This window comes from Furipterus horrens, unplaced genomic scaffold, assembly GCF_987537825.1.
Source record: "Furipterus horrens unplaced genomic scaffold, mFurHor1.1.pri manual_scaffold_1, whole genome shotgun sequence".
NCBI classification, from domain to species: Eukaryota; Metazoa; Chordata; class Mammalia; order Chiroptera; family Furipteridae; genus Furipterus; species Furipterus horrens.
The window spans coordinates 196303583-196331220 of NW_028327171.1; the positions used below are offsets into that span (position 1 = coordinate 196303583).

Sequence of the window (27638 nt, forward strand, 5' to 3'; positions counted from 1 at the left end):
TGTGATTAGTTGATAGTCAGACCATACATACTTTTAAGTCTTTTGACTATCACTCCTACACAGAATGAAAAGCCTTCAGCAAAGCAAAATATTCTATGATTTCCCTCCCTACCACTACATATTGTATCTTTCTTAATCAGAAAGATCAATAATAAATGATAGAATCTTGTAGAAAAACTTATTTAATTGGGAAATCTGTCTGTGGTGCATTTTAGTCATTCAACAAGCATGTACTACAGGAATTTATTGTCCTCTAGGTATGGGGTTGATGGATTGTATATCAGTTAATACTAATCAGGGGCCTCCATTAAGAGCATACCTATTGAGGGAATGTCCAGAAAGTTAAAACCTTATACAAAGAAAATTGTTTCATCCTTGATATGGGAGAGAACTTTTTGTATGTTATATTCTCAACTTCTTTCTGGGAAAAATCCTAGCATTCCTGATAAAATTCCTCAGCAATCTGCAAAGTTTAGATAAACTTTAACAGCATTAAGAGTTGTTGCAGGCTGAGTTCCTGCGGAAGCAGACTTTTAGAGAGAGTTCAGCACGCAGGGAGAGATTTGGGGATCAGCATGTATATGTGAGAAAAAATGAGAACAGAGTTGGGTAAAGGGAGCAACAAGAGGCTCCACCAACACTATGTTAAGAAACAAAGTTCACCTGAGTAAATTTTAGAGATTTTATTGGCTGTAGTCAGCGATTCATGAATTGGGCAGCATCCCATCTGGCAGACAGACAGGAGTTCTGAGGAACTGTACAATATGAAAGTCTTTTATAGGCAGAAGGATCAAGAACAAGGAACTTAAACCAGCAAAAAGAAGATTGGCTGCAGCAAGTCACTTCCCTTTAGGGGTAGCTCTCTGCCCTTGATACAGTCTCCAAAGGCGCTGACCACTGAAGGCAATCCTCTGACAGCACTCCCAGTAGCTGCAGCAACAAAGTCTTTTTATTTGGGTGGGGCCAGGGGGCGGCGTCTGGGCAGCCCATCACAGAATCCACCATACTTGTTCTGGAAAACCAGTCACCTGCCCACTCAATGAACTGTCAGTTAAGAGTATAGTCATCTTTCAACTTTAGATGGTACAGCTAATATATAAACATATGGAAAGACTTCCAGCTGCCTTAAACAGTCAATATTCAGAGTAATAAGGCAAAAAAACCTCTAGAAGTTGAGAAAACTGGGGGGAAGATGGAGCTGCTCAGATAGGCCTCTATTAAAAAAGCAAGGGTTTGAGTCTGCCTTGAAGAATAAGTACAATAGAACTGAGGCAGAAAACAGAGGAGATTGAATAGAGTTTGAATAGAATCTCCATTGCCTTGTGGTTAGAATCCTGACTCTAGCACCTCTCAGGCCATGTGTAAATGACTGTACTTCTTTATGCCTCAGTTTTTCCTTGAGTAAAATGGGGGTGGTGATAATGATAATAATAATATTATCTACCTCAAAGTGTTGTTGGAATATTATTGCAAGGAGCTAAATGTGAAGATACTATATTGCAGAGTTGTGTGTGTGTGTTTATCTATACTTATCTATATATGTGTGTGTATATGTATCAAATTGATATATATATATTATAAGTATATATAAGTATATATCACTCCTATACACATACTTGTATATGTGTATAAATGTACATATATCTACATATTTTATATATATGTATATATATATATATATATATGTGCAATGTTTCATTTCACTGGAATTGGGCAGGCACATCTTGATATTTACAAGGGAAAGAAAACAAATGAACCCTGCTTGAGTCCCAGCCTGAACCCAAGGCCACACACATGTACATGTAGACACCTCAGCTGCCTCGTCCTAACCTCATATACCACTTCCCCAGCTGAAGTCACCCCTCAGGTCTATGAGGACAGAGTGGCAGCAGGATCAGCCCCCAGAAAGACAAGCCTTGCGGGGAAAGCCCATGGAGCTCTGGGAATAGACTTTGGGGGCAAGGAATTCTGAGGCCTGGGGTGCCTGGTCTAGAAGGAAGCGGCACCAGGTAGCCACCTTCTCGGCGAGTAAGAGCTGCAGCCAGAGGAGAATCTAAAGCACAGAGCCGAGGTCAGCAGCCCAATTGCCCAAATCTAAGGGGAGCACTTGGAAGTTCTACTGGGGATCAACTCTTGTAATGCAATATTCCATCTTTCGTTCTTATAGGATTATGATAAAGTAATCATGTCATAAGAGAGACTTTGCTGTACTAGAACAGGCTGTGGGTTGGGATCAGGGCGTCTGAGTTAGGACCCTAGCCACAAAGCCTAGGATCAGGAATTATACTTCTTAGACTTACCCCTCACAGCACCAAGCATCATGATGGCCCATAGTAAGACCTAATGAACACTTCATATTTGTAATGTCGAAGACTACTGAGATTCCAGAACTCAAGTTGGTTTTCAAGAGTAATTTTTAAAAAATGTTGGGTTTTGTTTTTGTTTTTTTGTAAATCTAACCCAAGGTCCAAACCTGTCCCTAAGAGCTGGATGCCCTTTTCCTTTCTTACATAATCTAAAAGTTCCCTGTCACCTCCCCAAACACCCAAATGAACTTTCACACTATTTAGTCTTTTTCTCCGAAATGGGAATCACTGATACAAAAGAGTTCAATAAGCAAAACACTGAGTTTTTCTGTTCCTGCAGAGGAGTCCTTATTTCACTCATTTGAACTAATTATTATACAAATGAAAGTGTTACTCTACAGATAAATTGTCAATGGTGCACAGACAAGAAACCAACATGTCTCAGGTAACTTATTGTAAGTTTATGCTTTTGAAAATAACTAATGTTAGAAATTTAAATTAAATCATACAGTAGGAGCCCTATGCAGAAGTGGTTCACAGTCGCTAAAATGAAAGCAGATCAAAGTTAAAAAGGGAGTGAGAACTGAATGGAGCATGTCTTAGTTAACCCAAGTAGAATATTTCCTTGCCTATAGTGTCTTTCTAGAACCAGAACCAGAAAATGGCTCTCTTTATCCTGTTGGCTGCAATATAATTATTCTTCCCAGAGTTGTCAAATTGTGTGTAGTGTGTGTGTGTGTGTGTGTGTGTGTGTGTGTGTGTGTGTGTGTGTGTGTGTGTTGGGGGTGATTTGTGAGACCCACTGAGCTGTGTGTACAACTCTCTCTCATGTATTTCTGTACCTGGGTTCATCGCCTTCTTTATGCTGGCCTGTTATCCCACTGCTTTTGTTCAAACTCTGGTGAATCAGTCCATTCTGAGACCCCTGAAAAAGTCCTCCAAAGATGAGCAGGTTACAGCCAGATTTGATTTGTTACAGTGTTTCTGAACATTATTTTACACATTTTTATTACAAACTTACTTTCATACTGTCATACTACAGAATTTGATCCTTCCGAAATTAAGGTTGGTTTTTTCCTACATTCTCTGTCCAAGATATAATGAGATTTAAATATAACTCTGTAGCCTAATTATCAAAAAGAGAGAAAAAAAAGAGTTCCATCAGGAGAGACGGCCACAGAGAAAAATATTCCAAGAATTTCTGTGTTTTCTCTGATTACTTTGTCCCCTACTCTTTTTCCCCCCACATTTATAAAGCTTTTCACATTTTTTTCCAGCTCTGACCAGTAGACATGCATTGGGGTGACTTTATATTCTTTGCATGATTGTGGTTTGGGATTTGAAGTCCTTAGTGGACAGGCATAAGTTTAAAATCACATCCTGCTGAGAAATGACTAGTAAATGAGAATGCGAGGCATCTTCCACAAGCATTTGAGGGGTCCCCTGCCATTTCAGGAAGAGATTTTCACCCAACAGATGACCCAATCAACACAGTGATGCCTTTGATTTGTGGGAGAGGAACAAATTTTCTCTACCCTCAAGGTTTTTCTGGCTGGTCTAATAATCATATAGACATGAGACAGAATAACAAGAAAAAAAAAAGTAATACATGCATATGTATGGGAACCCCGTATATATGAGTGAGTCAGAGACCCCACATGCAGGAGAGGATCAGAGATAAAAAGGGGGAATGAAGTGCATAAGACATCCTGAGCTAGGAATGAGGTGAGGTGCCTTGGGGGCTGCAAAGGGTCATTGCAGGATGATAAGAAGAGCAGAGCTGCCCTGGCTGGTGTGGCTCAGGGGATTGAGTGCCAGCCTGCGAACCAAAAATGGTTTGATTCCCAGTCAGGGCACATGCCTGCGTTTCAGGCCAGGTTCCTGGTTGGGGGCACACAAGAGGCAACCACTCGTTGATGTTTCTCTCCCTCTCTTTCTCCCTCACTTCCCCTCTCTCTAAAAATAAATAAATAAAATATTTTTAAAAATAAAAAAATAAAATGCGCGGAGCACTTATTATGTGCCAGGCCCTGTGCCGATTCCTTAAAACAAACAAACAAACAAAAAATGAAGAAGAAGAAGAGCAGACCGTTAGTAGATGGAAGTCTGTCCTGCCCTATAGTTAGGTCAAAAGAAGTTATCTCTGATAATCTCTTATTATGGGCAAGGCCACTGATTCAAATTCTTCTAGATAATTAAAGGGGTGGGGTGGGGGTTGTGCAGAAGTTTCTCTTGAACAGGAAGCTAAAATTGCCTTTAGTTCAAAGTAATCTACAGACCTCTGAGCCACATCTTAGGGTGGCTCCTTCTGAACCCCCACAGATTTCTGGGAGGAATAGGTTTATAAAGGAAGGGATGGAAAAAAAAAGGAAAGCAACATTTAAATGTGGTCTCTACTATGAGCTGAGCCTCTCAACACACACACATACACACTCACTAACACACACACACTCATTGGCACACAGACACACACAGTTTGCTATTCTTCAGCTAATGGGATTGGTACCGCTTAAAGCAGACTGCTAGGTCATTGTCTGCGACCACAGCAAGAGAAACATTATTTAAAAGCCATTGAGACCCTAAAAGAAGCAGCTGAGCAGAGTAATTATCAGAGACTCTCCATTAACTAGGGCATCTTTGCTCTTTGTCTGAGTTGGTTTAATAAGGTTCACTAATGGGACCGTGGGGGAGCAGCACACTAATGGTTCTGAAAAAGCCCCTTCTTGCCCCTTTATTTCTGGGGACTGTCTTTAGAGATGCTGACAGTAAAGCCAGAAGTTACCATACTGCAAAATGACCTTCACAAAAACTTGGTGGGGACCCCTGCTGATTAGGATTCAGGTATTCAAAATTAGGAAACACCTTTGTCTTTTTCTCTCTTCTATTCCAAGGTGATTTCCCCCCACTTCCTCTTCCTGGTCCTTGGCCCTTGGTATTTGGGGAACTTGTCATTGAAAACAGCATCACTCAGTGGTAACAAACCAGAATGACACTCCCTGGTAATTTCTCCTTTAGCTTGCTGCTTCTACTCATTTCCGAGGGGTCTGTTTCTCTAGAAAAGCCACCTGTCCCATTATCCCTTTTAGAATTTGAAGTTAGAAGTCAATCCCACGCTTACATTTGAACTTGGGATGGCCACTTAAATTCAAACTACTATATTTTTAAATTTATCAGCCAGCTTTATAACAAAGGCCCCACACACCCAGTTTTTCTGGAGGCTTGCATCTCACAAGGGACACTCTCACGTGTTATTAGTTTTGCCTGGGAAGTGGTCTAAGCTGTCCATTTCTCATTTTCCCTGCGCCAGACCTACATCAGCTTCCATCGTCTCTTTTCCGGATGATGACCGTGGTAGTCCCCTGGCTGGTCTCCCAGCAGCACTATTGCTCCACCCCCACTCCTACCTGGTGAGTCTCCTTCTTTCTCTTTAGCAACATCTTGCACGTGCTCCGCCCAACAGTCTGCACAGGCACTGGGGCCTTTTTCAGTGAATGAGCTCATCATGCTTATTCTTGCCACAGGGCCTTTGCATATCTTTCTGCCTAGAACATTCTTGGCACTGGAAGCCCCTACTCATCCTTCAGCTCTCAGCTCAGTGGTGAGATGTTCAAGAAAGCTTTTCTTGCAGTCTTTGCAGGTTGACAACTTCTACTTCAGGCATGTATAGCACCATATATATATATATATATACACCTCCTTCATGGCACTACTGCAATTAAGCTTTTATATTTGTTTGAATGGTTTAATATTAAGAATTACCTTCTCATGAGTGAGGGGATAATCACAAGCTCCATAAGCAATAACTATGTCTGTGTTTGTGTTTCATTATATCCTCAGCACCCAGGACAATGTCTGTGCCTGAGTCCTTAGTAAATATTTGTCATGCTTTAGGTAGTAAATCAAAGTACTGTACCCTGCTTCTTCATGCCTGTTTTCAATATTTCAACCAAAGTTTGTTCCTGGGTGGTTCCCATGACTACTATTGATATTTTTGGGACCTACCTATATCCCATATTTTTCCATATCAGACTAGAGGGCCAGGTCTCCTTTCCTATGGGATTAAAGACTAATTTTCTAGTTACTGGGCCCCTCCAAGTGGACCTTTATGCAGTAACATAGATTCAAAGGCACAAATAAAAACACACAATCTCTAATGATGCCTGTCTTCTCAAGACCTGGTGGGAAAGAGAATGGGATGTTTGGCCCAAGAGGAGGAGAAAAATCAAGGATTGAGATTCTCAGCACTCTAGACATACTGACAAAGAGATGGGTAGGTAGGATTTTTCCACTTGTCTGTGGTTCCCAAGAAAACTGGTGACTTTCTCTACTGGTTGGAGAAAGAAGGGTGGGCCTCGGCAGGTGCAGAGGACCAACATGGACTGGGTATGTATTCTATTGCTTAGGCTGTTCTGGAGCGTTGGGCACCTGGCTGGCCTATATGGGGCCAGCTGAGTGTACACTGACTTGCACTGAGTGGAATGAGGCATTTGTACAGTGGGCTGACCAAGCCCACATATCCCATCCTTCCTTTTAAAAATAAAGCTAGAAGTCAATTGCATGTTTGCATTTTTACACCTAGCTGTGGCCACGTAAATTGAGACCACTGTGTTATAACCAAGTTGCATCAGCCAGCCTCAGGGTTCCACTAATTTGAGAACAGCCCGGAAATTAAAGAAAATAAGTGTCATTATAAAGTTATATTTTCAGATAATCTGAGAACAGAAGGAATCATCCTCCCAAGGCCAGCATGTTTGTTGTCCCTTAACCTATATAAAGTCACACGGTCACATGCATGGATTCTGGATGCACTGAATTTCAGACCCAGGGCCAGAAAGTTTTTGGAAGCTGGCACCAGTGGAAGAGACTGCTGCAAACTCTTACATCATCTTTACCACGGTCTAAATTACTGGGAAACCTCCAACCCTCTCAGCCTCAGTTAACAGGTATCCTATGAACACCTCATGGCTCTCCAGCTGCAGAGGACACAGAAGAGTGTAAAACAAGGTACCTAGACACACGGAACTGACAATCTAATGAAAGAGATACGTGTTTTATAAAATAAAGCAACAAAATATAACGAGTCCTACATTGTTAAATTGTAGATCAATGTCTCTAAAAATGTAATCCACATCCTGCAGCATCAACATCACTAGGCAGTATGGTTAGAAATGCAGATTTTGGGGCCCCAGCTCATTCTAGTGAATTAGAATCCCGGGGTGGGGTAACAGGAGCAGTAATAACCTCTCTAGGGGATTCAGATGCACACTGAACTTTGAAAACTGTTACTATAAAAGTTGAGGGAAGTAGGAGTCCAAATGAACTGAGAGCTGGGGAAAGAGTTTCAAGGAGACCATTGAGTGTAGTCTGGGCTGTCCCTGAAGGTCAGGAGGGTAGAATTTAGGATCATGAGGAGCTCAGGGGAAGGGATTCCAGGCAGAAGGAGTAACAGGAGTAAAAGCATGCAGGGAACTGATTGAAGCTGAAAGTCTGGGAGTGGAATGAAGGCAAAGCCAGACCTTGTAAGAAAGTAAGTTTGGGGAAACACGTTACACGTAGAGTATTAAAAAATATATATATATATATATATATATATTATACACACATACACACACACATATACATACATCTAGTCATTTCTCATTTCAAAGGCAGTGCGTGTGTGTGTGTGTATATATATATATTTTTTTTTTTTGTATAAAACAAAACATTAGAGAAGCACATAGCAGAAAAATGTAGACTCTTTTCCCATGATCTCCTCTGTAAGAAGAAAAAGGTAACATTTTCCAGTGCATTCCCTTAGAATGTTTTTCTAGCCATAGTCTAATCACCTCTCCTCCCCCAAAATACACCAACTAGAAGTCTCCTTTATGTACAGCTTTGAAAATTCCTTTGTTTGCTTCACAGCACATTCTCTACATCTGTGTCAGTCTTTCCCTGTTCGCCCTGAAGATCTACCCTATTTTTCTTTTTAATGGCCCCACAGCACTTCACTGCATAATGAGGCATTGTATAATGGAGTGCCATTCTGTATCACTGTGGGTTCTTATGCTGGGAAGAATATGACAGAAGTGTCTTAGAATATAGTTGTGAAGATGGCTGTATTATATGGTGAGCTCAAACTTTGAGAAGATGTTTTCAAAGTGGCCTGCCAGCTCTTTTGCTGGTAGTAACCTTAGTCCTCTATATCTGAAGGTGTACTTACATCCATGTATATTTTTACCTTTATCTTCACATGTATATGTTTGTATATGTATGTCTATACATATAAGTATATCTAGATCCATGCCTATATCAATCTAGCATGAAATCTCACATAAAAGCAAAATGAGGCAGCACCGCTCCCGCCCCCTGGCGGCCATGAGGGCGCCGCAGCGGCGGCCGCCCTGGATGTTATGGTGCAGGCATCAGCTGGCTGGGTCCCGACGCGAGGGCCCTTCCCTGGGGCCAGGGTAACGAGTGCGGGCATTCTCAGTTATTTCAACATCACCTCTTTGACGGGCAGGCCAGTGTTCTCCGGAGTCTTCTCTAACATTGCAGATACTACATTTCTTAAAAATTGAAAGTCTGTGACAACCCTTCATCAAGCAAGTCTATTGGTGCCATTTTTCCAACATAATTTGCTCACTTTGAGTCTCTGTGTCACATTTTGGAAATTCCTGGCAATTTGTCAAACTTTTTCATTATTATTATACTCGCCCGACACCCAGGCAGCAACTGAAGGTTTCTCTGGAAACCTCATAACCTCGTTGTCTGCAAAAGAAGCAATTATAGATCCTGTTGGAGACACCCAACAACAGCAACAACAGCAAGACTCACTGATGACACTACAATAAATCCTACACATCAAGAAGTCCTGCTCTGGATTTCCAGCCAAGATGGTGGCTGAGACTGACACCTTCTGTCTCCCTCCACAACTAAGAAGCACTACAACTACCGCAAAACCAGAAATAACCAGAAGTTCCAGAAAATAAAGCTACACGAAAGTCCAATGTATGAAGTTATAAACAAGTGGTGCTCATCCAGATGGGTAGGAAGGGCAAAACTGGGGCAGAGAGATCAAGTTGTGCTGGCGGCGACAACTGCAGTGATTGGCGGCGGGACTGCAATAAGCACAGACACCCATATTTAAAGGGAGGTGAGAAGCGCCAGGGGAGCACCCCCGGCTGCAGTCCACCCGTCAGCTCGTGATTCCAGTGCCGAGTAAGGCAGACCCCCATTGCCTTAGACTATGAGGCCCATAGAGCATGGGGATGGAGGAGGAGGCTCCTGGTCCCTCAGCGGAGAGTGAACGGCAGGAATCCATCTTGGACTCCCGCCCCCACACAAAGCGCCACAATGTGGCAAGAAGGGTCGCCCAGTAGTGACAAATGCACAGGGCTCTGCCCCCGATAGCATAGGAGGTGGGACAGCCCCAACCAAGAAGGAAAGATAAACGAAAATGGTCAGGATGACAGGAATCATGATTGAAATACCAATCACGCAGCTGACCAAAAAGCAAATACGTGAATTAACCTATGAACAAATAGATAATCTTTCTGAGGCTCAGTTCAGAGCTATAGTCATAAGGCAGCTTACAGAATTAACAAAAGTTATTGAACAAGATGGGGAAGGAATGAAGGCTAGTCATGCTGAAATGAATGACAACACATATGAGACAAGTGGTGAGGGAAGGAAAACCAGGGATCAAATCAACAAATCGGAATATAGGTAAGGAACAAACAGGCAACCAGTGCAGAAAGAGGAAACAAAAAGTGAGGAAAATGAGGAGAGGCTCAGAAACCTCTGGGACAGCTATAAGCAAATGAACATCCGAATTAAAGGGTTGCCAGAAGGTGAAGAAGAACTAGAAATTGAAAAATTATGTGAAAAAATAATGAAGCAGAACTTCCCTAACTTGGGGAAGGAAATAGACGTACAGGTCCAGGAGGCAGAGAGAGTTCCAAAACAACTGGACACAGGGAAAACCACACCAAGACACATTATAATCAAAATGTCAAAAATTAAAGATAAAGAGAGAATCTTAAAAGCAGCAAGAGAGAAGAAAAGAATTATGTACAAAGGGGTCCCAATTAGACTATCAGCTGATTTTCAAAGGAGACTCTGCAGGCAAGAAATATTCAAAGTAATGAAAATCAGAAACCTACAGCCACGATTACTCTATCCAGCGAAGCTGTCATTCAGAATAGAAGGGCAGGGAAAGTGCTTCCAGGACAAACTAAAACTGAAGGAGTTCATTAGATCCAAACCACTGTTATATGAGATGTTAAAGGGATTTGTTTAGAAGAAGGAGGATCAAAACTATGAACAGTAAAATGAAAACTGTATCACAACAGCCAACAACAGAAGCTAGGGAATCGAAACAAAGGCAAACTAAGTAGGCAACGAGAGTGGGAAAAGAATTATAGGTATGGGGAACATATTGGGGGGAGGTTAGTGGAGAGGGGGAAGGGGGAAAAGGGAGGGAGATGATGCAGGAATTAAGAAACATAGTAGGAGGAAATGGAGTAGACAGGAAGAATTTGAGAAGAACTATATGCACAACCAATGGGCATGGACTAAGGTGGTGGGCACCTGGAGGGAGGGGGGTTCCTGGGGGGAGGGGAGCAAAGGGAAAAGAAATTGGGACAAATGTAACAGCATAATCAATAAAACATATTTAAAAAAAAAAAAAAAAAGCAAAATGAAAGACCTTGACTCAGACTTTTCAAGAAGTGTCTTTTTAAAAAAAAATTTTATTGAATCTACTGGGGTGACATTGGCTAATAAAATGGTACAGGTTTCAGGAGTACAGTTCCATAATACATCATCTGTATAATGTATTGTGTGTTCACCACCCAAAGTCAAGTCTCCTTTCATCACCATTTGTCTCCCTTCATCTCGTCTCCCCGCCCCCTTTCCCTCTGGAAATCACTATGCTGTTGTCTGTGTTTGTTTTTTCCTTAATCCCAGCCCCCCAAATCCTCTCCTCTCTGACAGCTGTCAGTCTGTTTTCTGTATCTATGAGTCTGCAAGGGAGACCATTCTAAACTCCACAAATTTTTCTCCAACAAGAGGCAGTTTCTTCAGCTTGGTGGGAGAGACTTTCAGCCTCAGCCTGTCCCCTCCCTAGCAGTTTGGATGTCTGTATGATCAGACACTTCATCATGATCTTTGGGGTTAGGATTTCAACATATGACTTTGCAGGGACACAAAAATTCAGACCTCAGGACAAATCTTTGTCATACTATAGAACTGGAACTATTAAAATGACAGTGATTCTTAACCACAAGTTTCTCCTTACGAGAAATTCAAGTATGCCCCAAGTTTGTTTATTATAGGACTTCTCAGCAGCAAAAGAATTTAATAGCTAGCATGTAATTTCCAGGTTGTTTACCTAAACAATATCCCTTTCTATACCAGAAGAACCCCCATTTTATTTGGGATGGCAGTGCACCTGCTAAAATAAAAAGACTTGCAGTTTGGAGTGGACAGATACCAAATTCTGGCCAATGTGATGTAAGCTAAAATCTGGTGGATACGGCTTCTTGGAAAGCTATTGTTTTCCTCATAGAAAAGGAGAGATTTGACTTTGAGCATTTTGCATCCACTTTTCCTGCTTCTCCTTGCTTATAATGTCAACACAAGATCTTGATTTTCAGCAACTAGTTTGTGAGCTGAAGGGCAAAAGACAGAAATGAAGGATGGTGATGCAAAAAAACCAGAGGGAGCACACATCCTGATGGCAATACGGAGATGCTCTACCAGCCCTGCGCTGCCTGTTACACACAAAAATATTCCCTTTCCTGCTACAGGCAGTGAGAGCCTGATCCTAACTGATTAAAACCACAATCCTTTCTTTGGAGGATAATTAGAAAAAGAGAGGCCTCAGGTCTGGCATTCAGTTTTACAGATAAATTTGTCAGAATTATGAAAACCTGTGGCAGACCAAGGACAGGGCAATAGAACAGTAATGAAACCAACTAGTTGTCTGCTCTTTACTGTCACTACATGCCAGCAATTGTCAACAGTCAGTGACACAATGTACTCCTTTCTGGGTGCTTGCAAACAGGAGATGTCTTTGTATTGCCTTTCTCTGCATGGAAAAAAAAAGCTAAGTACTATCAGATTTGAACCTCGTTCCTTAGCATTCTGTAGGCATTGCTGCATTGTCATTAGGAATTTTGTGGGGCAAGAAAGAAAAACTTGTGACAAGTCCTATTTTTGTATCTGTTTGTTTTAGGTTTTGTTTTGTTTGTTTTTTTCTTTAAGGGGAGAAAATGGATGTGGTGGCATTTTCCTCCTTTAATCCTATGGTTTAAAATTTTTGTCCAAATATGTCTAAATGTGGGTTGTTCTTAATTGATTTCACATGAGACATGGTTTAGCAGGTTTAGGATTTTTTTATCTGGTTGAACATTTCTATTGATTCATTTGTTATCTTATCTGGGATCTATTCTACCACAGTGCTGACTTACTTATTTTGGGGGGGGGTACAACTGAAGGGTCCATACAGCCCGACCAGTAAGTTACCCCAATTGAAAGCACACCGCTCCTTCCTGGCCAGTTTTGGTCCGCACCCAGAAGGACCCTCACACATCCTCATTCTCACCTTCCAGTGGAGAGTCACTCTTCTATCACATCTCTGGTGAGTGTGTCTTCTTACTAGTTCTGGGCTCTTCTTGAGGAACGGTTGACCTGCTCTTCTTTGCTCTCCAGCCTTCATTTCCATCATGTTAACTTCTTTGTCTCTTTGTCCTTTTCTCTGTGTTTTGGGAGTTCTTTAACTTGTCCTCTACAGCAGTACAACCCCTGGCTGGTTTGGCTCAGTGGATTGAGCGTCGGCCTGCGAGCTAAGTGTCGCTGGTTCGATCTTCCAGTCAGGGTACATCAGAGAAGGAAAACTCTGACTCCAAAAAACCTCCGCTGCCTTGCGGCATACCTCTTCAGGGGAAAGGCTAAGGGAGTAAACCCCGACAGAAAATCCGGAGCCGGAGTCCCTAAGGCGGTTTGACGTTGTAGTCAACACCGGCAACTCCTGCGGCGCACCTGAAGCCAAGCTGTATTGACTCCGTCTTTCCCTTGGACCCTTCAGCTGCGAAGAGAGGGGGGGTCTGCTGCATGGGCAACAGCAGATCCTCCATATCACCCTGCCCAGGCTTTGTAGCTTCACTGGAGAGGACACTCCAGCGTCATCGCAAGATGTCGATTCAACACGGGAGGAGACAGATACCGTGTCACTCCCGAGTCGGACTGCACAGCCGTTCTCGGAGGTGCAGATAGACTCTTAAGAAGCTACACCATCGTCTCTTGAGACGGACGGCTGCCGACGACGACAGCAGTACAGCATCAATTTTGCTGCACCTCCAATGCAGGTTTTAAAAAATTCCAGCATTCGGTTTTAATTTCTTTCCCATCTTTCCTTATCATATTATTTTTTCTTTAAAAAAAAAATTGATTGCATTTTCATTTTATCCTAATGTTTTCTCATTTTATTTCCTTCCTTCAATTGCCCATAACCTCCCTTTTGAAAGAGTCTTGGGTCTGTTGAGACTATTGGTTCCCTGATGTTTTCTTCAGCATCCTACAGTAAATCAATGCCTGGAGCAAGCCCTTTCCTGGAGACTCCGGGAGACTCCTGGAGACTGTTTCTTTCCTCCTATTCTGCAAAAGTTCTTTCGCAGGCTGCCGTGTTTTTTCTTACTCAGCCTTGAATAAAGTAAGCTATGTCTGGACTGAAGCTTTATCACCAGACATGCTCTTGAATCCATTCCCTGTCAAGTGGAATAATACTTGAATCCTCTTCTCTTTCAGGCACATCTGGAGAAGAGGTCACACACACACACACAGCTGGAAGATCGGTTTCCATGTTTCTGCTCATTTTAGCCTGTGCTGTTGTTGTAGCAGCACCTGTCACTGGTGCCCACTCCGTGGTTATGGCTCAACCCCTCCCATCTCTGCTTTCCCCTAAGAGCTAACACTACACCAGCACCTGTCATAATCATTTCCTTCCTCTTAGTTCTACAGTTTTATCACCCATGTGGTAATGCATCCCTAAGCTGTTTCATTAGTATTGACTTCGGTTATCTTCATTTACATGGAAGTTTATATTTTGGGGGGACTTGCTTCTTTCACTCAATTTGATGTATCAGTGCCCCCCAAGTCAAACAGGCACATCCTACAGTTGAGTAAGCTGGCTTTGTGAATGAAAATGAGCATCTGGGGAGCCAGAGGAAGTCTCAGTAAGAGGGTGTTCACATTTATTACAGGATTCGGGCTGGTGTTAGGTGACTTGGGGAGAGTTTAAAGAAGTGGAGCTTTTCTCTGGTTTGGATACCCTGGTCAGGAAGTGAGGGTTGTTTCTGTGACTGGGTATCACACTATAGCTTACGCAAAAGGAAGGGTGGACTGAGGCTGAAGCCATGATAAGGAAAGAAGCAGCAGTCACTCATATTAGTTAGGTAAGGGGGTATTTGGTCTTTTTTGTGGCTTGGCAATAATATTCATGTTTTGTCTGGGGTTGGATGTGATTACAGAGTAGTCTTGTTTTTGTCTTGATCTGCTGTGTTCACAGAGTGGCCTTGTCTGATGTTATATTGCGTGAAATTATTTATGTTCAACAGGACACCAAGGGTGACCTGCAAGTGGCTGACTGATAGTACAGGCCAGTCCCTGAACACCAGGGGCTGCTTTTCTCTTGCTCAAATGCTGATGAGATTCATCCATGTCACTACATGTAGCTACAGTCATTCATTTTCACCGCTCATTGTATCCCATTCCACAAACACCATAATACACTTACGTGTATTACAATACAATCATATTTTATTTATTCACTCTAATCTCGACGGACATTTGGCTTGCTTGCAGTTTGGGGCTCCTCTACCTCATCTGTCCCCTGCTTGATTTTTCAGAAGCTTTCAGCTTAATGCAGAGCATAGAAAACTATGAGCTCTGGATTCACTGCTACAGCATTTTCCCTCTCTGTTCCTTTCTGAGCAGTTAAGTTAGGTGGACATGAAGTTTCTCTGTGCCACACTTTCTGTGTCATTTATAATTGGACATTCTTGAAAAGCTTAAAGTGGAGATGGGAAGCAGCCAGTACAGAGAGAGCTTAAAGAGCAGGAGAGAGGCAGAGAGAGACTTCTGTAGAAATCCAGAGTCTGTGGGAGATGTTGGCCTCTCTTCCATTGCAGAATAAACCCAACCACGTGAATTGTTGGATGAGCTTATGAGAAAGTAATTATAATGATTGCAGTGGTCTGGGGTGGTCGGGGAAGGCTCTTGAGAAAACATTGGGGTGAAGTCAGATCTTGAAGGCTGTGCTAGAGGTGGGCAGACAGGAAGGTGCTGGGTGATCTAGGCATAAGGCAAACATTTTGTACATAAAAAATTAATGCTAGTGTGGAGGGTAAAGCTGTGAGAGATAATAGTGGGAAGAGATTTTTTTTTTTATCATTGCCTCAGGACATGCTCATTAATTTTAGAGAGAAGGGAAGGGAAGAGGAGGGAGAGAGAGAAACATGGATGTGAGGGAAAAACATCTTTTGGCTGCCCCTTGAACATGCCCTGACCAGGGACCAAACCCACGCACTGGTCTATGGGACAATACTCCAACCAACAGCTACATGGGCCAAGGTGGGAAGATATTTTGTTCTTCCTTTAAGACCTTAGGATTGTATATCTTGGTTTTTGTACACCACAATTATTCACCAAATAGTAAACTCACCAAAGTTTCGAACTACTAATATTATTATATATATATTTTTATGGTATAGGACCCATTCTATTTTTTATTACTAATCAGTTTACCCAGCACTATTTATTGGTAAATACATCCTCCCTCCTTTTCACCTCCCGTATATCTGACCCATCTACATTATTCACATATTAAATTCACATATGTATTTGGGTTTATTTCTGATCATTCTATTCTATTATAGTGTGTTCAGCTATTTCCTCTCCAGAATAAAATATTTTGATTATAATAACTTTATACTATATTTTAATATATGATTTATTAATTATGTCCCTATTACTCTTTTTCAGAATTTTTCTAATTCCTTATTCCTGTTTCCTGATGAACTTTAGTACTATTTTGTCAAGTTAAAAAAATCTCTTTGTTGCTTTATTTAGTTCTACATTGAATCTATAGATTAAGGAAATTAATGTCTTTAAAATTGGGAACAGTGTTTTCTCTTACTGATGTAAGAAAAGAGGAGAAATCTGAAGTGGAAAAGAAAGAAGAAGAAAAGGAGGAGGAAGATAAGGAAGGGGACAATTTTCTTCATAATTTACATTTTTAAAAGATAGTTATGTATGTATTTTACTTATTTATTTACTTACCTACTTACTTTTTTGAGGGGGGAAGGGAGGGAGTAATAGAGGGAGAGAAACATTGATCAGTTGCTTCTTGGAAGTGGCCCAACCAGGGACTGAACTCACAACCTAGGAATGTGCCCTGGCCGGGCACATTTGGTTTGTCGGACGGCACCTGACCAATGAGCCATACTGGTCATGGCCATAATTCACATTTTAAAGTGAATTGCATTGTCCCTCTGAATAGCACAAAATACTTATAAAACATCACCTCAATCTCTAAAACATTCCAAGATAATAACATTACTGTTTCTAATTTTAGACTGAAAGCTCAAGGCAGAATCTTGGCCAGGTTCTTTTCTTTTTAACTTTTATATATTTATTCTTAAATGATTTCTTTCTTTTGAGTATTTATGAAGAACTGAATTTAAATCTTTTCTGCCTTTAGGCTTTGGCAGCCTCTGCCAGCGTAAAATAAAATAATGAACAGGGTTAATAGAAAAGCTATATAAACACGAGCAATCTAATTGATGGTGACTTTATTTTGATAGCAGCTACTTCATGTAAATTTTGACTCTTATCCCAACTTTGACTCTTATCCCACTGTCAAAAATTATTTCCAGATTATCCAAAATGATAGGTAACAAACAGAAAAATAAGTTAGCACTCATTCTTAGCTCCCCATACCTCTTAATTTTAAACAGTTTCCTTTGGAGAATCATAAAATTAAAGGTTATTTTCCTGCAATTTTTCTCCTCCTAAATATTTGGATAACACGCTAGGGTGACTAAATGGATAGTTCGAATGTACCATGAAGATGGCAATCAGCAAAAGAAAAGCTAAGAGAACAGGGAGCCCAAATGCACTTGGAGTACCTGGAAATTACACCTGGCAGCCAGCAACCTTTTGTGCCTCTTTGTTGTACTGTCTTTTCCAGCAGCAGGCTCTCAAGGGTACCTTTATTTCACTGATTACTAAATTAGTGTTGGATTTAATGAGAGAGATCTGTCCTTTTATTTGTGCCTTTTTTCCTTCTTCTTCTTACTTAAAAAAAAAAAAAGGATCAGCATCACAAAAGCTTTGTACATTTCTAGTTTGCTTTTGATGATGTGACCATTTGCTCCCATCTATCTCCATGGTAATAAGCTTCCTCCACCCCCGCTTTCGAAGCCTCAGATACTTAGGAAGTTTCAGGAATGGAATAGTCACATGCTAAAATAATGCCAAGAAACAAATTGGTCTCTGTAAATAGGCTCCATCTTCAAAGCATGCGAATATTCTTCAAAAATATGATCCATCTTTCTTTGCTTGAAAACAGGTGTATTTTAAATAAAATATTCAAAAGTAAAATTTTGCATCTCAGTAAGTGCCCATATTCCAAAACAAGGCTTAGACAGCATTTTAAAACTAAAAATGCCTCAGACTTGATCTAGCCCAAGATTTTAATTGTATGTTTGAGGAAACTGAGGCTTAATACAGTTAACTGTCTTGTGATGATCATAACTTAGGGCTGGGACTTACATCTCCCAGCAAGCTATTCTTTCTTCTGTTACCAATAGTTCAATAACAATTATTATTAATTGTTAATAATATTAACTGTTACTAGTGACATTAGTAATAGCTATTATTAGTGGTATTAAAAGGTTTAATGCACAGATTGCTATAAGGTGCACATAACATTATATCTACACTATGCAACTTTTCACTGTAACTTGGAGTCTTTTAGAAATTGATATTTCAGTTTTCAATCATGTTCTACTAAAGAATATACTCATAGAAATTAATATCCTTAAAAGATTATTTTTATATATACACACATAAATATATTTGTAGTATATCAATAACATATTAATGGTGGTAATCTCTGAGTAGTGATTATAGTTAACATCAGTTTTCTATTTTATAATTTTCTGTATTTTAAGTTTCTATATTAAATCTGTATTGCCCTTCTTACAAGAAAAAAAAGAGGCTTTTACTTTTAGAAAAAAATGTATACATTTGATGCTTAAGATGTAAATCATTCATACTTGGCTCAATCCCATTGTTCTTTTTTTAAAAAATTTATTGCAGTTACATCAGTTAATAATATCATATAGGTTTCAAGTGAACAATTCTGTAATACATCATCTGTATACTATATTGTGTGTTCACCATCCAAAGTCTAGTCTTCTTCTGCTACCACCAATCCCCACCGTTCTTTTTCCACAAAATGCAAAGTAACTTATGGTTCACAATAGCTGTAGATATTCTCCCTACTAAGATGCAAACCTGGGGCCTGGACTAACTGGGCTTCTCATCATTCCCAGAATACCGGGGATGCTCACCCAGGAAAGAATTGGCTGCAGAACTTTATATTTTTATAAACAATATCCTTTCACGGCTTTTTTTTTTTTACACACAGTTTGCTTATTGTTTTTAACATCAATATAATATTAATTGGTACTTCCTCATCCTTTTCACACCTGAACACCTAGAAGTATTTCACATGCCTTAACCCATTTATGGTCTCATTAAGGTATGTGTTTGGTCTTATAGATCTATTAGAGTGCCACAAACAAAACCCAAATGATCGATTGCATCTAGGAAATCACGAGAAATCCTCCAGGAACAAAGAAGTGTCCAAGACTAACAATAGCAGTGGCCCAGTACCACACGTGGTGATAGTTTCAGGCTTATATGTGACAAATGCCAAGAAAATGTTCCATGACTAAGAGACTGCAATTCAGAGATTACACCTCTTAAGGCATCTGCCCCCAGGTACTCAATGCACCATCAGCCTGAGCCAGCTGAAAACTATGTAGGGAGAGAGCCATGATGTAGCAGCTATGTAGTTTGTAGTGAAACCAGTCCACAGTGAGAAGGAAGAAGCAGCAAAAAGCTGGCAGTTCGAAGGGATGATTCAGCCATGCGACCTGGGCTAATAAGAAAGCAGGCATGCTGTTGCTTTGATCCTACCTGCTCCAGCTGACTCTGACGCCACCAAGGACTCCACCTTGCAAACCTGGATTCTATCTGGACTCTTGGAACTCAGGACATACAGAGAAGACACTCTCTTAGGACTTACACATTACCTAGACTTCCCCATGATCCAGTGTAACATGGCACATGCTTTCTTGGACTATTATATGGGGGCTGATGACATCATACCCCAGATCCTGAAGGAGAGAGCTGACAGATAAGGAATGGGGAATTATTGGGTTTTGGGTTGGCTTATAGCCTTTGGGGGAGCAAGGGAAGCACTGGGTTTGGGGGGAAAGCAGGGCTCTGAGCAGGAATGCTCCCAGCCTCCCACCCTCAGGTTGGGATATTGTAAATAAAGACCTGTTTTTCTTAACACTAATTGTTAAGAAAGGAGGTACACCAACGTACCCCCTTTGCTCAGTAACACCATGGATCACCATAGATATATGTAAGCATTTTACATGGATATTTGGGCTGTAGGTTTCTGTGGATCAGAGACATGCTAACCCAACAGATAGATTGTTTTAAATGGTAGGGAAGGCACATTGTAGTCATTTATGTAAGTGCATATGGCCCTCTTTAGTTAGTTATCTTCCTGAGGACAGAGACCATGCCTTGTCCACCTCCTATATTTTATGATAACTTGCAAGTAGTAGGTAACATGTAAATACTTGACAAATTGAATGAAACTGGTTCTTTTCACATCTGGCATGAATTTTTAGATTCCAGGGTGTGTGTGTGTGTGTGTGTGTGTGTGTGTGTGTGTGTATTCAAACCAAAACTACCTTTTTTGAAATGATCAGGTTTGGGAAACATGTTATTTTTCCCTAATTCGATGTATTAGTTATGACAATCCCAATAAAAATACCAACAGAGTATTTTATGCAGCTAACAACTTGATACTAAGCTTATGCGAAACAAAATAAATAGGCCAGGACAGTCAGGGAAAAAAGAAAGAAAGTTTGCGTGGGGATTACCCTTACCAGATATTATAATATTCTAGAAAGCCTTTGTGATTGAAACGTCTATTCTTGGATAGAATGACTAAACCTCAGAGATATCAGTTGTCCCGAAGTCAACTTATTAATGATCATGATCCTAATAACAAGAACAACAAGCTTTTTTTTTTTGTGGAGCCAGACAACTTAAAACTAAAGTTTACATGGAAAAGACATGTAAGAATAGTGAGGAAAACAATTTTTTAAATTTAGAGAGGGATAAGCCCTATTAGATATTAAAACATAATCTAAAATCTTTATAACTAACACAGTGTGGTACAGGCCCATGGCTAAACAAATAGACTAATAGAATAAAATTAAAAGCCCAGAAATAGAGCCACAAACATATGGAAATTTATCTACGACAAAGTGGCATCTCAAACCAGTGGGCAAAAATGGGATTTTTTAATAAATGATAATGTGACCAATGGTACATTAGGAAGAAGATAAAATTCCATACTTCATACCCTAGTCAAGAATTAATTCAAAATAGTCGGGGACCTAAATGAGAAATAACTACATCCTGCATATGAAACCAGAAAAGTCAGCATTTGTGCCGCCTGTCACTACCAGAACCAACAGGTAGAAACAAGAATTGAATTTTTATGGGCGCTTAATTCAGATGCTGGTGATGTGAGAAGATGGTGGGGTTATATACTCTAGAATCTGTCTTAACATCTCATCTCAAGCCAATCTTTTTATAAGGAGAAGAAAAGGGTACATAAGGGGTTTGGAAAAAAGGGCTAATCAGATAAGAGTTGCAGTCCAGAAGTGATTTTCCTAGTATTTCTTTATCAGCTGATCAACAATTCATTGGCTTCACTGGAACACAAGGGCTCAGATACCAACTAGAGGGAGGGCTGGGAAACCCCCTGGGGCACAAAGGATGAATTTCTTGTCAACCTCCTGGAGTTACTTACTGTAGGTCTTGTCTTTTAGTTCCTGGAATAACAGCTTTCCACAAGCATTAATCACGTAGGCCTATCAACAATAACTACAGCCAAAATCTTTAACTCCTGAGTTCCCCTATCACAAAGACTAGTAGACAACATGAGTGAATTTTTAAATCTTGGTATGGGGAAAGGCTCAAAATCTAAAAGCAATATATTTATGTATTTGATGACATTGAATAATTTTTTTAAATGTTGGTCGTGGCTACAAATCCCATTTAACTAACAAATTGGAAGAAAATGTCTGTAAGCTACATCACAGATAAAGGACTAATATTCTTTTATTATGTAATTATCTCTTAAAAATGGAAGGACAAAGGACCAAAAACCCGATAGGAAAATGGGAATGATACATTGATGGACAATTCTGGTAAGAGGATTTAATAAAGAGTCAGGGTTAAGGGAACTAACAAAGCGTGGTGCAGTGCCCTAAAGCTAGCAGGAGCCAGGAAGCCACTGTCACCCTGGTGTGCTGAACGAAGAACCTGCCTGGGGAGCCAGGGAGCCAAACCCCAGTGACTCCACTGGGAGGGAGCTGGAGAAATAAACACAGCGACTTGACTCACTACCACCCATTACCCACCTCCCACCAGCTATTAACCTCCAACTTACTACTGCTTCATGGTGGGGCTCATTCAGAAGCCTCTTGGGGCATAGAGCAGGTAGAAAAAGGTAGAGATATTATCTGGAGAGATGAACGGGAATATTCCAAACCCTAGTTATTTTAAACACAGACTCTCAGATGATCACAAGATGACCCTCTGTAAACAGTAAAAACTTGAGCCCACCCCCCACTTTATGACTGTGGACTGGGCAGGAGTTGGGTTATACCTGAATTTCTGTTATCAGGAAGTTTTACTATATTATTATAATGATAGTTACAAAAGTGTGGCAGAAGAAAGATAACTAGTGATTTTTGACCCCACTCTCATTGAGAAATGGGACCTAGGTTTCCTTCCCTTGATTCTTTCTGGGTGGGTTCTGTTTTGATTAGCAGAATATGGTGGAAATGGCAATTTCCAGGTTTGGCCTTAAGAGACTGGCAGCTTCCATTTCTGTCTTTTTAAACACTGGCTGGAACCTTGAGCTGCCATGTTAGAAGGCAAACTATCCAGAGGTTGCCATCACGTAAGGACACCTAGGCCAGCCACATGAAGAAACCATATGGAGGTGGGCGGGGGGCAAAAGAGAGAAAGAAAGAGATGTTCAGGTAACTCCAACTGCTCTGGCCTACCAGGCATTCAACTCATTGGAGGTGAGGCCCCAGGCATTCTGCAGCATAGACGAGCTGTCCCATGCTGTGCCCTGTCCAAATGCAGTAATAAGTTGTTCAAAGCCACTAAGTTTATTACCCAGTGATAGATAACTTGAACAGAATTTGGCAGTTGGCAGTCGGGTGCTGCCCTAACAAATACCTAAACCATGTGACATTGACTTCGGGACAGGGTGGCAGGGAGAAGCAGAAAGGGCCACGAGGAGACTGTTGGCGGGGGTGTGAAGGACAATGAGAAAAATGTTACTGGAGTCTGGAAAACAGGACCCTTTTTATGCAGTGGCAGGAAGTGTGGCAACACTGTCATCTGTAAATAATGTGGGAAATAGAAAGGCCACTTCATAACTGTGGGGGTGGCTGTGGAGATGTCCAAACAGGAGAAGACAGAAGGCACCAACTGGCTTTTTCTAGTTGCCAATGATAAAATATGAGACTGGAGAGATGATCTTACAAGAAATTGTTTGAGTTTTTCGCAGAATTGGAAAGAACTGGGATTTACCAGGTTCTAAAGTAAAACTTGCTCATCCAGTCTCTCCCAGGAAAAGATTGCCAGACAAGAATTAGCTTCAGGGCTACGATCAGATCCAGGGTGTGGCTGTGAGATGCTTTGTCAGAAGAATTTTAAAAAGGCCTACTAGTACTTCTAAGAATCTTAAGGGCATGCCTCATAGGCCAAGGAGGCTCAGAATTTCTAATGTGTAAAATGGGCACATTCACACCCATTTCCCAGGACTTCTGGGGCTACTAAACAAAGTAACATCCATTCATTTTAAATCTATGCTGCATACCTGCTCTTTGCCAGACACTGTACTGGTGCTTGCAATTTCCTGATAGAAGTTAATCTTTAGGATTCTGGAACAAAAAAGTAAGTTATTCTGTATGTTTCCGTAATACCTTCTTTACATGTTTTTAAACAGTGACTGACCATAACAGTAAAGAGTGAACCATTTTCCTCTAATAGAGTTATACTAGAAGTTTCTGAAATTTACTGTGAAAAAGAAAAAGGTAATAATAAATGCATGGTTTATTATTATCATGAACATATCTATTGGTACAAGATTATACTACATTTCAGTGACATGTAAAAATGATTGCTACCTAACATAGACATTTGATAATAGAAAATATTAAAAGAAATAGTAACACAAAATAATACCAAATGAAGTGATTTTTTAATTAAATAATAATACCACATTTAAATTTTAAAAATTACAATTCTTAAAATGAGATTTAAAAACACATAAAACATCAATGGACTTATCTTATAGTCTTGATCTCTGTTTTATGACAAATATTCCAGATATAGAATGTTTTTTCATTTTGCACTGACATTAGTTGAATTGTTGAGAGTGTGTCTAGAAGTGTGAATAGAAAGGGGGCTCTATAATAAATCTGACAAGTCGTGACCTCACAGGGTGATCTGATCATAAATTCCTAACTGGGCAGGTTACGGTGGGCTGTCACACCCCAGGTGTACTGTGTCTTTAGTAAAAGGTTATCTTTGCCACAAGCAAGTCCTGTCCATTTTGTGTGAGCGTGAGCGTGAGTGTGTGTGTGTGTGTGTGTATGTGTATGCGTGCATCTAAGTTAACACATCTTTGAAATAAGCACCCTCAAGAAAGTGCATTATCTTGTTAACTGCTCTATATAATTCAATCTCCACTTCAGTTTGATTAAAAAAAAAAACTAAAAAAAAAATTTTCTACAGGTTTGGACATTTCTTACATCGACAGAAGCATCTTCAGGTTGGTCACTAAGGTGCATATTGCTTGTTATAAACTTATTACTTTTTTTTAATGATCAAAATATTGACTTATTTCTCTGATTTTAATTTTGCCCTTGAAGTCCATATTATTTTTGCTAATTCATACTTTAGATCAAAACTTTGGACTTGATGATGAATAGTCCATAGCAACATTTACTCCTCTTGTATTTTTTCTGATGAAGCATGTTTTCCTTCACAAAAGTCTTTCCAATAATAATATTGCTAATTGAGGTACTTCATTCTTTTTTGTCAAAGCAAAAAATCTTTCTAGCTCATAAAAACTACTAACATTGCTTAAATATTTAATGTAGGATATTCATTTTTTTTTTCTGCAAAAGCCATTTGATGCTACTTCTTTTAAAAGCACATTGCTCACCCTGAGTGGTGTGGCACAGTTGATTGGGAGTCATCCCCGCAAAGCAAAGATCACCATTTTGATCTCCCGTCTGGGTTGCAGACACGGTCAGGACGTATTGACGTTTCTCTCCTTTTCTTTCTCCCTCCTTTCCCTCTTTCTAAAAGTACATAAATAAAAATATTTTTGTAAGGAATAAAAGTATGCTGCTCAAAGCAGAAGTCTGTTTTTGCTTAGAAGATATGCATCATGGTAACCAGTTTTAAGCAATGTGATCTCTCTCACACAATTTCATAACATTCCTCTTCCCATAAATGTGCTAGCTTCAGTGGGCACAGACTCATTTTTATCAGATTTAGGAGATTTAAAAAAACAACTGATCATTTTTCTAGTGTGTTTTGGAGTGTTTTAAAGTCCAAAGTGACTTCTACGGGTTGTTTCCCCCCTGCCCCCATTCCTGTTGCAAAAGAGAATTTCTCACTGAAGAAAATTGAAACAGCTTTACAACTTTTAATTCTAACACTTGCCAGAACGACATCATCTTGCGGATCATACTGATGGGTTCCAGCCTCATCACCTGAGTCTGAAGCCATTGCTCTTACCTTTCTCGTGTGCAGAATCTGCATGGTATTTGCCTCCCCTGCCAGCTGTTTTTTGATGCTTTATTTTCTAAGTTTTTGAGTAAAACTTCTTTGTTCCAGCAAAGTGAAGGAGCGTAACTGCTGAAAACCTTCCAAATTCTTCCGGGACTGCGGCGCCATCACCAGTCGCTGACATCGGTGGATTCTTTCCAGCCAGTACCATCTCCTTGAGGATCGTTAAAAAGAATTTCTGGCAGGAAGAATTATAATACTTACTTCTGATTTCTCAACTGATTCTTCATGGAATTCAGAAAAATGTCAAAATTTTTCAAGAAATTCTGGGAATTCCCCTATGGGAACACTACCCTGTTGCAGCGGTGGTGGGGGTGGGGGTGTGGTGGTGGGGGTGGGGGTGTTGGATATCACCGTGAACTAGACAGACCAGCTCCCTGCTTTTACGTAGACAAATGAAGGAGCTATTTCAGGTAGGGCGGTGTGCCCGGGGAAGGCTGTGGTGTACTTAGTTACTACTGAGCTGTGGTGACATGTAGTGGTCAAGCTCCTAGTGGCTGTGGCTTAAATGAGTTGTTTATTTCACACCGACATAGAAGACAGCTGGAGGCTGGCATGGCATACTCTGCCCCGATCTCACGGTGTCATTAGCTCTCTGGGCTTCTATCTGCCCTTTGCCCCATCCTCACAGCCACTTCAGGGTCCAAGATGCTTCCCTGTCAGGAGAGGCTTTCCACAGTCCTGCTCAACACCTCCACTTACGTCCCATTAACCAAAACCACGGTCCCATCCAGCTGCTAGCGAGGCTGGGAAACAGGGGCAGCGAAGCGTCCAGCTCAAGGTCAGTGTCCTGTTCTGAAGGGCAGATGGGATGGGTGGTTCAGGAAGTCTTTTCCTTGGCAGTGACAATTAATTTGGAAGTTGAATGACAAGAGGACTCTTGTTAGGTGATGGAGCAGACTATTTCAGGCATGGGAAACAGCAAATGTAAAATTTCGTCGTGGAAAATGCAAAATGTCTGGTGGTTTCATGGAAATAAGATCAATGAGACTGAAAAGTAGTGGGGAAGGAAGGAACGAGGAGAAGGAAGAGTTTGGAGATTGGTAATGGTTAGATCACACAGGCTTTTACCTGTCACTGTGAAAGCTTTGCTTTAATATTTTAAAAATTTAATTCATTGGGAATTAGGTTTAAAGAGGGGAATGCCATGCCTTTATTGCTTGGCTGGAGTAGATGCTAAAGAAATCTACTCTTGAATACACTGGACATGTCTTGGTTTTTATCCTGATTTCATCCTTGATCACTTAATAGGATGTGATAAATTATTGATTGTTCTGCTTTTGTTTGTCTGTAAGCAACTTGTAAAATTATATTTTCTCATTAGCTGCTTCAGTGAGAAACATAATATCATGTGGCAGAGCCACATTGGAACACTTTCTGTAGGGGTATGAGGTGTAGCAGATATGAGGAACTTGGGCAATGGGGGGGGATTAATAAATCAGAAATAGTAATGGCGTATCTGTGATGTGTGGTCAGCTCTTTCAGGATGTGTAAAAGCCAAGAAAGATTCTTTTAATCACTCCTTTTCAACTTTTTATCTTTTTTCTTTTTAAGGTCATTAGACATGTGGGAATCTGTATTATACTATTGGGCAAGACTATAAAGCAACATTTACATGTAAATTTACACTTGATTTTTAGTGTCTCCTGGGTATTTTGTGCTCCTTTAACACTGTCAACAGGAGTTGAAGTCAAAGCTAAGGGACCTTCCAGCCTCCAGTTTCTTGAGTGGTTTAGGAATCGCCACAAATGCCTATCTGTGGTCGCCCTCTAGTGGACTAGTTAAGAATAGCATTTACATGAACTAGTATAAATGACCCATGGACATGGACAACAGGGTGGGGATTGTCTGTGAGCAGGGGAAGTGGAGAGCAATGGGGGAAAATTTGGAACAACTGTAATAGAACAACAATAAAAAAAAAAAAAAAGAACCGCATTTAAAGATCACCTGACAACCGCTCTGTTCTAATATTCTCATCTGTCCTTCAGGTCTCTGAAAGGCCTTTCCCAGCATTCCCTTCACTCCTCACCATCTCTTACATATTGATTTGTGTGATGATTTGATTGACATCCATTTCTAACT

General features: G+C 40.6%; 1 pseudogene; it reads right to left on the reverse strand.

Moving 5' to 3' along the window:
- Window positions 1-1894: 1894 nt before the first annotated feature.
- The window catches only part of LOC150022583 (uncharacterized), a 32215-nt pseudogene continuing 6471 nt past the window's right edge, over window positions 1895-27638 (reverse strand).